Source organism: Cotesia glomerata, linkage group LG1 (assembly GCF_020080835.1).
Source record: "Cotesia glomerata isolate CgM1 linkage group LG1, MPM_Cglom_v2.3, whole genome shotgun sequence".
Classification (NCBI taxonomy): domain Eukaryota; kingdom Metazoa; phylum Arthropoda; class Insecta; order Hymenoptera; family Braconidae; genus Cotesia; species Cotesia glomerata.
The window spans coordinates 20,664,588-20,677,103 of NC_058158.1; positions in this window are offsets into that span (position 1 = coordinate 20,664,588).

Consider the following 12,516-nt stretch of genomic DNA (forward strand, 5'->3'; position numbering starts at 1 on the left):
ACAGTTATTGCATTGCTGGTATTATTAAATATTAACAAACAGAAGACTCCTTTTTCAGCCGTTGTATGAAGTACTCATATAGATATTTTCTTCTGTTTATCCAGAAGTAATTTATAAGTAATCCGATTCGGACCAGACCCGTCAGATATTCCAGACGATTCTCTACGAAGTTCGATGATATGACTTTGCAATCCAGACCATCTGTTTTAATTTTGTGAATCTGGTTCATAATCTACGCCGTTTTCTTTTTTTGCAGAACTCTATTAGTGATCATTAACCCGTTAGCACTCACTTTATAAGCATTTTGCTCACGCAACAACATCTAACTTATAGAGCAGCACTGTAGTGCAAGTGTGACACTAAAATTCACTTGAGTTCTGACGGGTTAACCGGAATTTATTATAGCAACTCGCAATAAGCTGACCTGATCGGATGTTTTTAGCCTCAGTTAATCTGTGAGACAGATAGAGACAGTTGAAATAAGTCGTAGCTCCCAAAGCACTGTTCCAAGGACATATCCGCACAGTCCAGATAAACTGCTTCGAATTTGTTGTTTTGGTTTATAATTCAATTCGTTTTCCTTTTTACAAAGCATCGTTGTTGACAATTCATGCGAATTTTTTTCAATAAGTGGCAATCAGCTTATCTGATGAGATGTTGTTAGTTGAAAATATCTTGGTGATGGTGAGACTACTCTGCTTCGAATGTATTAACTCCAAATTCGTAGCTCTTCAGAGAAAAATCTCTTATATATCTTCTACAGTTTGAAACCGAATATTCAGTAAATAATTTTTTTATCGACATTGACAGTAAGTAATCATTGTGAATATGCTTTGATATTTATGATACTGATTCTTAGTCCACTGTAGTCTATCATAAAGCTACTGTCGAAATAATCACTCGATAGATTCACAATTCTTGATAGACGACTTTATTTTTTCCAAAACAGCAATTAGCTTCGATAAAATTGTTCAAACTCCAGATAAACGGCGTGTCACTATTGTGATTGACTGAAAAAATTTCGAGCAATTTTTAATATACGGTCAATATTATTTGGCAGTTTTTATACAAACAAGTTCAATTTAAAAAAATTTTTAAATATTTAAATTATTGAGATGGTTTTAAAAGGAAAATTTTATATGAGCAGGAAATGAATTTAATGTAAACAAGTCCCGTTAATAATACTAAAATTCGATCCCAGGCAAAAAATATAATAAATAGTTCTATATAAATCATACATGATTCTTTAAAATTATATGTTTATTTACTCGTGTCACTCATTAGAGAAAAAAAATAAAAAATGCGTCAAACGATTTAAAAATATTGATAAAGATAATTTTCTAACAATAAATATATATATATATATATATATATATATATATACTATATATATATATATATATATATATATATATATATATTCTGTATTGAAGTAATATTTTCGAAACCCCTTTTTCTAATTAAAGATTTGTTATTTTTTTTTTGCAAAAATTATGTTTTTATACTACTCTGATAGAAATTCCAAGTTTACTTTTTAGGTTATATCCATTCTAGTTTGTTGACAGCACTTTTTCTTCGAGTTTCACATCGTTTAAAGATAATTCGTGAATTATTCAATGAAATGCACTCTATTATTTAAAAAAATATTATTAAACAAAAAATTTTAATTTTTTTGTTCAATTTATCAATTCATTCACTTAAAGGATTTAGTAATTTATTTTATTTTATTTCAATCTACGCATTTGCAATAGACACATTACATTAGCGAATATTTCACCTTTTTTTTGTTTTATTTACTAAATAAATTAGTTTGTCAAATTTATTAAATGTCTATTGATTGTATTATCATATAGTTTACTCATTTTCATGACACTGAAGTTGAGAGACATTAAAAATTTTTTAAAATTTTATAGCAATGAAATTATTATGAAAAAAAAAAATTTTATAAAAAAATTTCACTTGTAATAAAGATTGAAAAAAATTATGAGTAGAAATAGTTCAAATAATTTTTTTATTGTAATTTATTTTTCACAAAAATTTGTAAAATTTACGGCTGTTTGCTAACTTCAGTAACATAACTCTTTAGAAATACTGTCGGAGGAACTAAAATTTACTAAAAATAAAGATTTTTTCAATTTTCTTTGTAAAACATTTTTTTGTGTCTCGATATTGTTGATAAATTAATAAATAAATATTTTTTTTAATGAGAAATAAATACGTATCAAATATTTTAATTCTAAGTCCTTTGTTTGTGAAAAATTATTTTAAACCTTGAATAAACTTGTTTAAAAATTCCTTGAAATAGGAATCAATCGCAAATGAATTAAATATTAAGTCTAATTGATGATAGCAAAATAAGACGAAGGGCAAAATAAATGTAACAATTACGTTAGCTGACATTTTTCATGTTTTGATTTTGCTTAAGCAAAATTAATAAATTCATCAAAATAGAACTAAAAAATATTTTTTTCAATGGCACTTACAGCTTATCAAATTTTTTACAAATGAAATTTTTTTTTAAATTTTTATTGTAATAATTTTTTCAATAAAAAAAATTCTAAAAATTTTTAGATGTCAACTATTTTGTTGTCTTAAAAAAAAAGGTATACAATTATATACATAATTATTTATAGTTCTTTATACATTATATCTGATTTTTGAAAATTAAATGTAATGTTTTTACTTGGATCTGTTATTTATTTTTTTGCGAAAATTGCATTTTTTTTACATTAATCGAGTAAAAGTTCTGAAAACTTACTTTTAGGTTATATTCCCTGTGGATTGTTGACAGCACTCTTTCTTCGAATTTCACTCATCACTTTAAAATATTACGTGATGAATTAATTAAACACTACGTTCGATTTATTACACTTGATTACATTTGAAAATATTATTATGGAAACGTAGTTTTATTTTTTAATTCACCTCATTAGTTTCACCAATTTAATAATTGTTTATTAAATTTTATTTTAATCGACGCATGCGCCATGCGCATCAGAGAAACCAAAAAATACGCGACCATTGAAGGATTAAGGCAATATCATTGCAATTTTGGCGGATTTGCAATGCTCCAATCTAATGTTAGTATTGAGCTTAATATATCAAGCTAATTTACCGTTGTTTCACTAAAAGTTTCAATTTGAAGTCTTTATCTGCCATTTTGTGTTATTCGCTCCAAAGCCATCAACTACGCTAAACATAAAATGAATCCAGCAAGTTTTCGTGGTCGCGGTAAGTTGCTATTTTTTGTATATATTTCTCATTTAATGTTAATGACATTAATTAATATTTATAATTTATATAATTAAAAAAAATTCTATGATAAAAAATACTGATTGAAAAGAATTGGGAAGCGGTCACTCCATGAAAATTGTATATCTATATATACTAACAAAAGAATAGCAATTATTTAAAATGTTTCTATTACAAATAAAATATTAAATTCAAAAAATTAAAATTAAATTTTAAAATTAATTTACATAATTAAGAGACTAGGAAAAATTTTGTAACAGGTATATCTTTATCATAAATAAGGTTTGATATTCTTTGAGCATTAGTCATTTATGATTAAAATAATTGAGAGTTGGCAAAATTTTGTAACAAGAATATTGTTATTTTTTAAAAAATTATTATAATTGAATTTGCAATTGATCCGGTAATAGTTCTATTATTCATGAAAATGAAGTTGGCCGACATTTCAAAATTTATAGAAATTTTTTATTGAAAAAATTTTAATTAAACAATTAAACAAAAATTTCACTTGTAAAAAACTTGAAAAACTATACATGCAATTTTTTAGAAATATCTTTTTAGTTGTAACTTACTTAAAAAAAAAAATAAAAAAATGTTAGACGTCTGCTGACTTCAGTGTCATTATTATTTTTAAAATTTATTGACAATAATACAATAATAAAAAAAAATTTTTACGCAGGTCGCGGAAAACCCAAAAGAAGAATGAACACCAACCGTGAACAGATTGTGGGTGCTCCACGTGTTGCGGGACCTAGGACCTACGCACACGTAGCAGCGCAGCATGTCAACACTCGCAACTCTGCTGCGCTTCGTGCGAATGCTGTCACTCCGGCTGCCAATGCTGCTACTCTTGCGGTTAATGGTGTTGCACCTGCTCGTAATGCCACCGTTCCAACTGCCAATGCTGCTGCTACTACCCGCAATGTTGCTACTACTGCTGCTGCCCGTAATGTTGCTACTGCTACTGCTGCACTTGCTCACAATCATGCAGCTTCTGGTCCTGGCCCTGTCCAGGCTCCTGGTCCTGTTCCGGCTCCTGGTCCTGTTCCGGCTCCTGGTCCTGTCCCAGCTCCTGGTCCTGTCTCAGCTCCTGGTCCTGTCCCAGCTCCTGGTCCTGTCCCAGCTCCTGGTCCTGTCCCAGCTCCTGGTCCTGTCCCAGCTCCTGGTCCTGTCCCAGCTCCTGGTCCTGTCCCAGCTCCTGGTCCTGTCCCAGCTCCTGGTCCTGTCCCGGCTCCTGTTCCTGTTCCGGCTCCTGGTCCTGTTCCGGCTCCTGGTCCTGTCCCGGCTCCTGGTCCTGGTCCAGCAATAAATGCTGCTGCCCCGGACGCAAACGATCATCTTGCTGGTGATAATGGGCTTCTTGGTAACGTGGGTCATGGTAATGATGGTGCTCCTGCTAACGAAGAACTTGGTGACGGTGCTCCTGGTGACGTAGGACATGGTGACGGTGCTCCTAGTGATGTTGCTGCAGCTGCTATCAAGATAAAATATCTCCAGCGATCTAGTCGCAATCTACAGAAACAGGTAAAGCGGCTCCTAAAAAAGCAGTCACAGCAACTAAAGCCGGACTTGCATCTTCAGCCTGGTTCAGATCGTCCCATCTCACAGCCCGGCGTCAGATCATCAAAGACACAGCAAACCCAGCCAGGTTCAGATCAACCAGTCTTACAACCCGGCTTGACTCAGTCATTGATCAATCAGCTCAGCCAGGTGTGGCTCAATCATACTACACACACTCCCCTTTCCAACCATTCATACAACAGATGCCTCAAGACTCGTTAGTCCGTTCATCATTCATACCACAAGTTCAGCCAGTTCATCCAATCAACTCGGGGGTGCTTCCCGCACTGAATTATATTTCACCTCAACATCAATACGCTCCGTTAACACCGCAAACCATCACACATTTACATTCATTCGTTCCAAATCCAATGCAGCAGACAGTTGGAACCCAGGTTCGTCAACACGTAATGCTGCAACTGCTACAACTGCTGCAAGGAGCTGCGCCCATGAATTTTTAACTGGAATAATTACTCTGAAGTTAGCAGACGATTAAAAATTTTTGATTTTTTTTTTTATTAATCAAATCACAAGTAAAAAAATATGTCTCACAAATTGCACTTACAATTTTTCAAGTTTTTTACAAGTGAAATTTTTTTTTTTTTGTGTTTCATTTAAATTTCTTCAGTAAAGAATTTTTAAAAATTTTTAAATGTCAGCTAACTTCATTTTCATAAAAAATATATATTTAAATGACTTTTTATGTAACTTAATTTTCTATAACTTAAAATAATTATATGAATACTAAAATACTTACCTTAATTATTAAAATACTTACTCTATAACTAAATAATAAACATAAACAATATTTTAAAAGATTTGTTTTAATAAATATAATAATTATCATGAATTTAATTGTGTAAATTGATTTAACAATTTATGTGTTCGTTTGAGCTCTCTGAGCTCAAAGAGTTACCTGTTCTATGCTTTTAAGTTCTTGGTGCTCAAAAGCTTGATTTGAGTTTATATAATAATAATACACTCTTCTAAAAATTTTCTGAACTGAAATCACTTTCAAATAAATAAACCGATTTCTACATAGTATCTCTCGAACCAATCAACCGATTTTTACGTTCATGGCGGCAATCGACTCGGTTTTTTATGCTTTCATAATGATTTCATTTTTTCAAAAACGATCTGAAAAGAAATGTCGAAGTTATGTAAAAATTAACAGATATTCAATAATTTTTAGATTTTTTTTTAACAAATACATTATGGCAAAAAAATTGACATGTTGAAGTTTAAAAAAATAATTTTTCAGAAAAGACTTATTTGTTAAATAAAATTGAAGAGTTATCAAGTGAGTGCTAACTTTAATGTCATTTGGAATCACTAGACATTTGATATTTTTTGGATGACACTGAAATTGACAGACACTGGAAAAGTTTATAATACTAAAGTTTTTAAAATTAGTTTTAAAAATTACACTTAAAGATTTTCAAGTTTTTTACAAATGAAATTATAAAAAAAAAACTAATTCCATATGGTAAAGTTTAAAAAAACTTAACTTACTGTCACCATCTTCTTTTAAGTTCAAATGTTTTCTATTTTAAGATTTTATTTAGTATGTCAAATAATAATTGAAGGATTGAGTTTTTATATAAATTTTAATTTCTCTCAATAGAAAAAAATGATAATTTATTTAATTATTTAATTTATAATCACATAATAATTATAACATAATAATAAGTCGAAATTTAAGCTTTTTGTTACAAGAACAGTGAAAAATGCATAACATTTTATTATAGTTTTATTACTATTTTAATGGAATGCTGATTGAGACACTTTACAAATATTTTCAGTGTAATAGTAACATTTAAATAATAATTACAATTACGTTAATTTTATCTGCTCGCTTTAAAGAATCTCAATTTTTAAAAAAAATTATTTTGAATTTTGTGAAGAAACCATCAACTGTATTTATTTTTTACTGATAATCACTGGCTTTGATTACAAAGACTATTCAAAGTTATTTTATTTTTAAAAGTGAATTATTTATTTGTTAAACGCTATTTGCATCTTATAAAGTTTAATAATGATAATAATATATAAATGTAATAATTTTCTTGAATATAATTATTAATATTATCAATAATAATAATTTGATATAAATATTTTTAAAACTAGTTGAAAATATTAATTTTTAATTTTCAAATACTTATTATTTACAGTTCTTGCAAATTCAATTTAAGTAATTTGTTTAATTATAATCACAAACAATTAGTTCGGCTCTGGCCTCACTGCTTCGGCCGATGGTGCCTCTCTATCGCTTGTTGCGCGTTCTCGCATGCATGCTCAGGCTCGTGACACTTTTTCATGTGTGCTGTCGGTGTTTATCAATTTATAAGATGTTATCACGTCAAAATTATAGAAATGGTAGATGTCGGCTAACTTAATTTTCATGAAAATTATTAAAAATTTTATAGTTATAAAATTTTTATGAAAAAAAATATTAAAATAAAATTCTCAGACATCTGAGGATTTTTAGAATTCTTTTTATTAAAACAATTAAAAGAAAAATTTGATAGATTAATTGTTTAATCTTTAATTATTTTATAGTATATTAAAAATTTTATAGTACTCTAATTAAAAAAAAAATAATTTTTTTTAACTAAAATATGAAAAATAAAAATTGTATTTATATTCATTATAAATTTATGAGAATACATACTCAATTAAAATAATTACGATAATTTATACACAGATAAAAGTTACTGTAATAAATAATAGTCGATTTATAATAAGTAATGATCAACTGCTAAAAATTATCATTTCAAACAGTAAAATCGTGATTTTATTAATCACTTTATAATATATATCATTTAAATGCTACAATTTATACTTTATATGAAAGAAAATACTATTTCAAACAGTAATATTCACTATATGAATGTCAAAAATGTTAAAATATAATAATTAAGAATTTTGACTTTGATATTTATCATTTCGTACCTAAAAAATGATCGCATAATATGTAAAAAATATAAAATACTGTTAATTCAACTATAATTATTGACTTGCTTGGACTGGTAAAATATTTTAACAATAGTTACTCTTCTCCTCATCAGAGTTCCCCTTCTCCTCATAGAATGAACTATATATTGGAACGGCAATTTTTACTGTTTGAAACTGTAAATTTTTAATATGAGAGAGTCGTTATTTACTACAGTGACCGCTACTAGTCCCTCATTTTCGATATTATATTATAAATTGTGGCTTTTACACTTTCTACATTAAGTTATGTAATATTTATATTTTTGCCATCCCGATGTCCGCTGTACTATTTGAAACTATAAAAATTAACTGGAATCAGAGTGAATTTTACAGTTTACGTTTTTTCGTGTATTTTTGTGCGTAATGCCACATATAAATAGTACCAGTATCCATCGGAGGAATTAAATTTGCCGGCATTCTACTTTTTTAATTTCTAAAAATAATGATGACCAAAAAATTAATACTTGGTGATTAATTTTTAGATTAAATGAAATATGATTATATAATTAAATTCATAAATAACTACCCCAAGACAAGAACAGTTTTTTTTTTTTTTTATCAAACTTGACATCGGTAAGACAGACACTATTAGCAGTTTGTTCAGCGCCGACAATTTTCCATTTCGACGAACCCTTTTTCAGTAAATAATCTCTGAGCTTATATGCCTTCACATCTGTACCCACTTTTCTATAGACACACTCAACATCTGAAACTCTTTGTTCTCAATATACTTTATACTACTGAAGACCAATTGCTCTGCGATAAAAATTTCAACAATCCTCGCGAGCCCGTCTAAATTGCCTGCCATACTGTTAATCAAACTCGCAACGACAATCAATCCAGTGTCATTAGCTACACAGAAAGAAAAATTTCTTGACTGGAGAACAAAATTCTTGGCTCAAGTAAATTTTCGGTCGCCCGAAGGAAGACCGAAGTTGTGTTGGCCGAAATAAAATTTTTTCTTGAAATTCTATTCTTGGTGGAAGTAATTTTTTCTTACTTCAAATTATCATAAATACTTGATACAATAAATTTTTATATTTGATCAAGATTTTTAGATACTTTGGGGAAGTAGCGCCACCTACTTCAGCTGAGAAAAAAATTATCTTCTCTTGAGAAAATTTTTCTCTTGAATATTTGATACCCATTTTAGATCATTTTAGCGCGCAATTATACATATTGAATGCAAAAAAATGATTCAATATTATTTGATCTTCTCAATTGACATGTTAGTCAATAGAAATATTAATGAAAATTAATTATAAAGATATTTAATTTTTTGGAGCAAGAGAAAAATTTTTTCAAGACAAGAAAATGTACTTCTGTCAAGAACTTCATTTTTTGGAGCAAGAGAGAAATTTTCTCAAAACAAGAAAAATTTTCTCGGCTTAAATAAATTGTCTTCGATCAATAAACGTATTTCTTGAAGCAAGAGAATTGATTTGTTGGAATAAGTGAAATTTCTTGTGTCAAAATTTTTTTTCGCCCAAATAAATAATTATGAAGAAAAATATTTTCTTGGCTCAAGTGAACCTCTCTTTCTGTGTAGTTTCTGTCGTCTCAATGGTCCCGATAAATCATATTCCAACGGAATCATTGATTTCCAAGGCATTATTTTCTTTTGAACATCACCAGAATTTTCACTATTGATTTATTCCTCATCATCGCGTTTTCGTCATCTGAGATGAAGTGATGTTTTTTAATGCGTTTTTAATGCGTTTTTAATGTTTTTTAATGCGTAATGTTTTTTAAATTATGAGCGTCAATATTGATTATTTTGTAGACCGAAGCCAGATTTTCGGAATCATTGGTGATATCCACTCATCTTTTGACACATTTAATAATTTTGATGCGCCATAAAATATTGTCTGAAAAAAAAAAAAAAAAGTTATTGTTATCAGAAAAATTTCAAGATTATCGCAATGAAGAAATCATAATAATAATAATAAGTTTTTTTGTTCTATTCAATACTATTATTATTATTAAATAAATTAATTTAATTAATAAAGTATACATTAAAATAAAATACATACCGTAAAGTAAAATTTTAAATAGGATCAAATTTAATAAAATAAAAATCTTCACATAGCTTTATTAAATTTTTGTATATATTCCCTCGCAGTAGACTTTAATCAGACTTCTTTGAAATATCATAATTACAATTCGAAAATGAAGAAATCATTTCAAATAATTTTCCAACATCGTCTGTAAAAAAAAAACTACAGTAAATCATTATTTACAAAAAAAAAATCAAAACAACCTTAAAGAAAAAACTATTACCTGACAATAAAGGCGAACAACAAATTGCTTACTAAAAGAGCAAGACAAAAGTTTGGAAGTACCATCTTTGACAAATAACTGCTGACCTTCTACAGAAATATTCTTCGAAACATGATAAACAATCGATATAATATTTCCAGACCTTTTTTCTTTGGTCCTCTTTAGAAATCCCCAGAGTTTTTTCAACAGTTGAGGATTATCTGAATAAATTTTAATCATTAACCACTCTTGCATCATTCTGACCGGGGGTTAATTACTCTTAACAATAATCAACTCCCTAATTGTGTCATGTATCTTGATCAAATTTTCTTCCTTCAACTGAAGCATCTACATGGTGACCAGCAACAACTGCATAACTCGATGCTTTATTCTATCCAAATGTGAGTCATTTTAGTATCTTTTATTTTGGTGTGCCTTTTATGTCGACAAAAGCAACAACACAATATCATCTTCTTTCTCAGAAAGAAATTCATACTTCTGGTTACTCTGAAGCGCGTTAATTATCAAAAACATCGACTCTGCGCGAAAAAGTGTGTCGACATGAACCCGGAAGTCATTTTTGCTGTGAAAATTGATATCGTAGCAAACATGAGCTTGCATTTCCATTTTGATTTCCTGTCCAATGTTTGTTTCAAGAAAATTACGCATAATAAGATCCAAATAATTTGTTATTTTTTCACCAAGTAACCAGAGTTTATTTTAAAGTAAGGTTTTCAAGCCTGGAATGTCTTCGCTCTTAGAATTTATTTTATAAATTTTCTCTCTAACCTCGACAGAAACAAACTTATTCATTGCAATCAAACATTCAATAATCTGCTTACTTGCGTTGCAAAATTCATCATCACGATTCATCTCCTACAAGTTTGTCCAACACGCCTCTACCAAAGATTTAACTACATTAATATTCTTCTCCATGCTTGTTCTTCTTTTGGTCAACAAGTATGATAATAATTTAATTACTGAACATATTACACTCCTTTTGCCTCAGTCGATTAATTCCAACAAGCTTAGTAATATTTCTTAATATTCTTCAATGATATTTACCGAGTAAGACACCAAAAGAATTTATAGCAATTATGATTATGTTTAATAAACTTTGTGACATTTTTTAAGCATATAAAATAAATTTATTCTGTAGGAGATTGATTGATATGCTTGATGATAAAAGCAAGCCCAGATTTTACATGTGACATGAAGGTCTTAGAGATAAATTCAGCGCCCGCTTGAAGATACAGTGGAGCAATTTGCTGTCAAGACAATTGGAACAATTCAGATGATCCGAGGGGAACTTAATTAATCTTTGTAAGTGCCCAAGAACTGGAGTCACTAAATGTCCTTGTTTTTCTTCCAGACTTACCATTATTAAAAAAATTTTTTTCTTCAAATGAATGGAATTAATTTCGTAGCTGAAGATTTAGCTGGAAGCTTTTCCGAGAAATCAATTATTTTTTTCATTATGTAGAGTTCCTGTTTGCGATCCTGTTCTACGGAAGACATCAGTCCTCGGAAAATCAGCTGCCCGTCGTTTGAAGGCTGCAGTACCTGAAATTTAAAAATGATATTTCTTCGGAAGAAAGAACTATAATATGATTGATAACAATGTTCAACAAAGTTAATAACTTTTCCCAGTCATTTGAATCATTTAGTATAATTTCCTATAAATGGGGTAAAATAGTCACCTTATTACACATCCACAGAATTTTTATCACCAGGGAAATAGAAATCTTCCAATTATATTTCTCAATTTTTGTAAAGAAAATCTTCGATTCTGGAACGATAAATTTATCTTCCAGGATTCCAGCTGATGACAAACGCTTCATTTCATCGTCTTTCGTATGAGATTCTATGAAATTTTTAACTAAATTATTTACCTCAAACATGTCACAATAAAGTTTTAATTGTTAAACTGTTATTTCATACATCAGGCATATTAAATCTTCGGGTTTTTTTTTTTATGTTTCTCGGTGATAAGTCTAAAAATATTGGAGAAAAAGATTTGTCAAAATCTACGGGTGACACCGAATCCATTTTGTCTGTTAAATTGTATTCGTAGCAGAGCACAGTGTAAAATCCATTTATAATTTTTTTATTTATAATACCTTGAGACAATTTTTTGTTGTATTTATTCATTATTTTGTGGATTATTATCAACGGATTGGCTTCAAAGTCGTTAATTGTCCAGTATTCCAATCACTTCTATAGACGCAAATATTGTTTTTTTATTCAGCTGATCGTGATTATTTATTTCTTCCACGGTGTGTAATTTTTTTATTTCACAACACTTGTTTAGAACACTTCATTGGTAAGTACTGAATAAACTTTATTCAAGAGATAATTGATAATTTTTTTAACAAATCAATTGTAGCAAAAAAAATTGACATGTAGAAATTGAAAAAAAAAAATTACAAACACAACTTTTTAAAATAATTT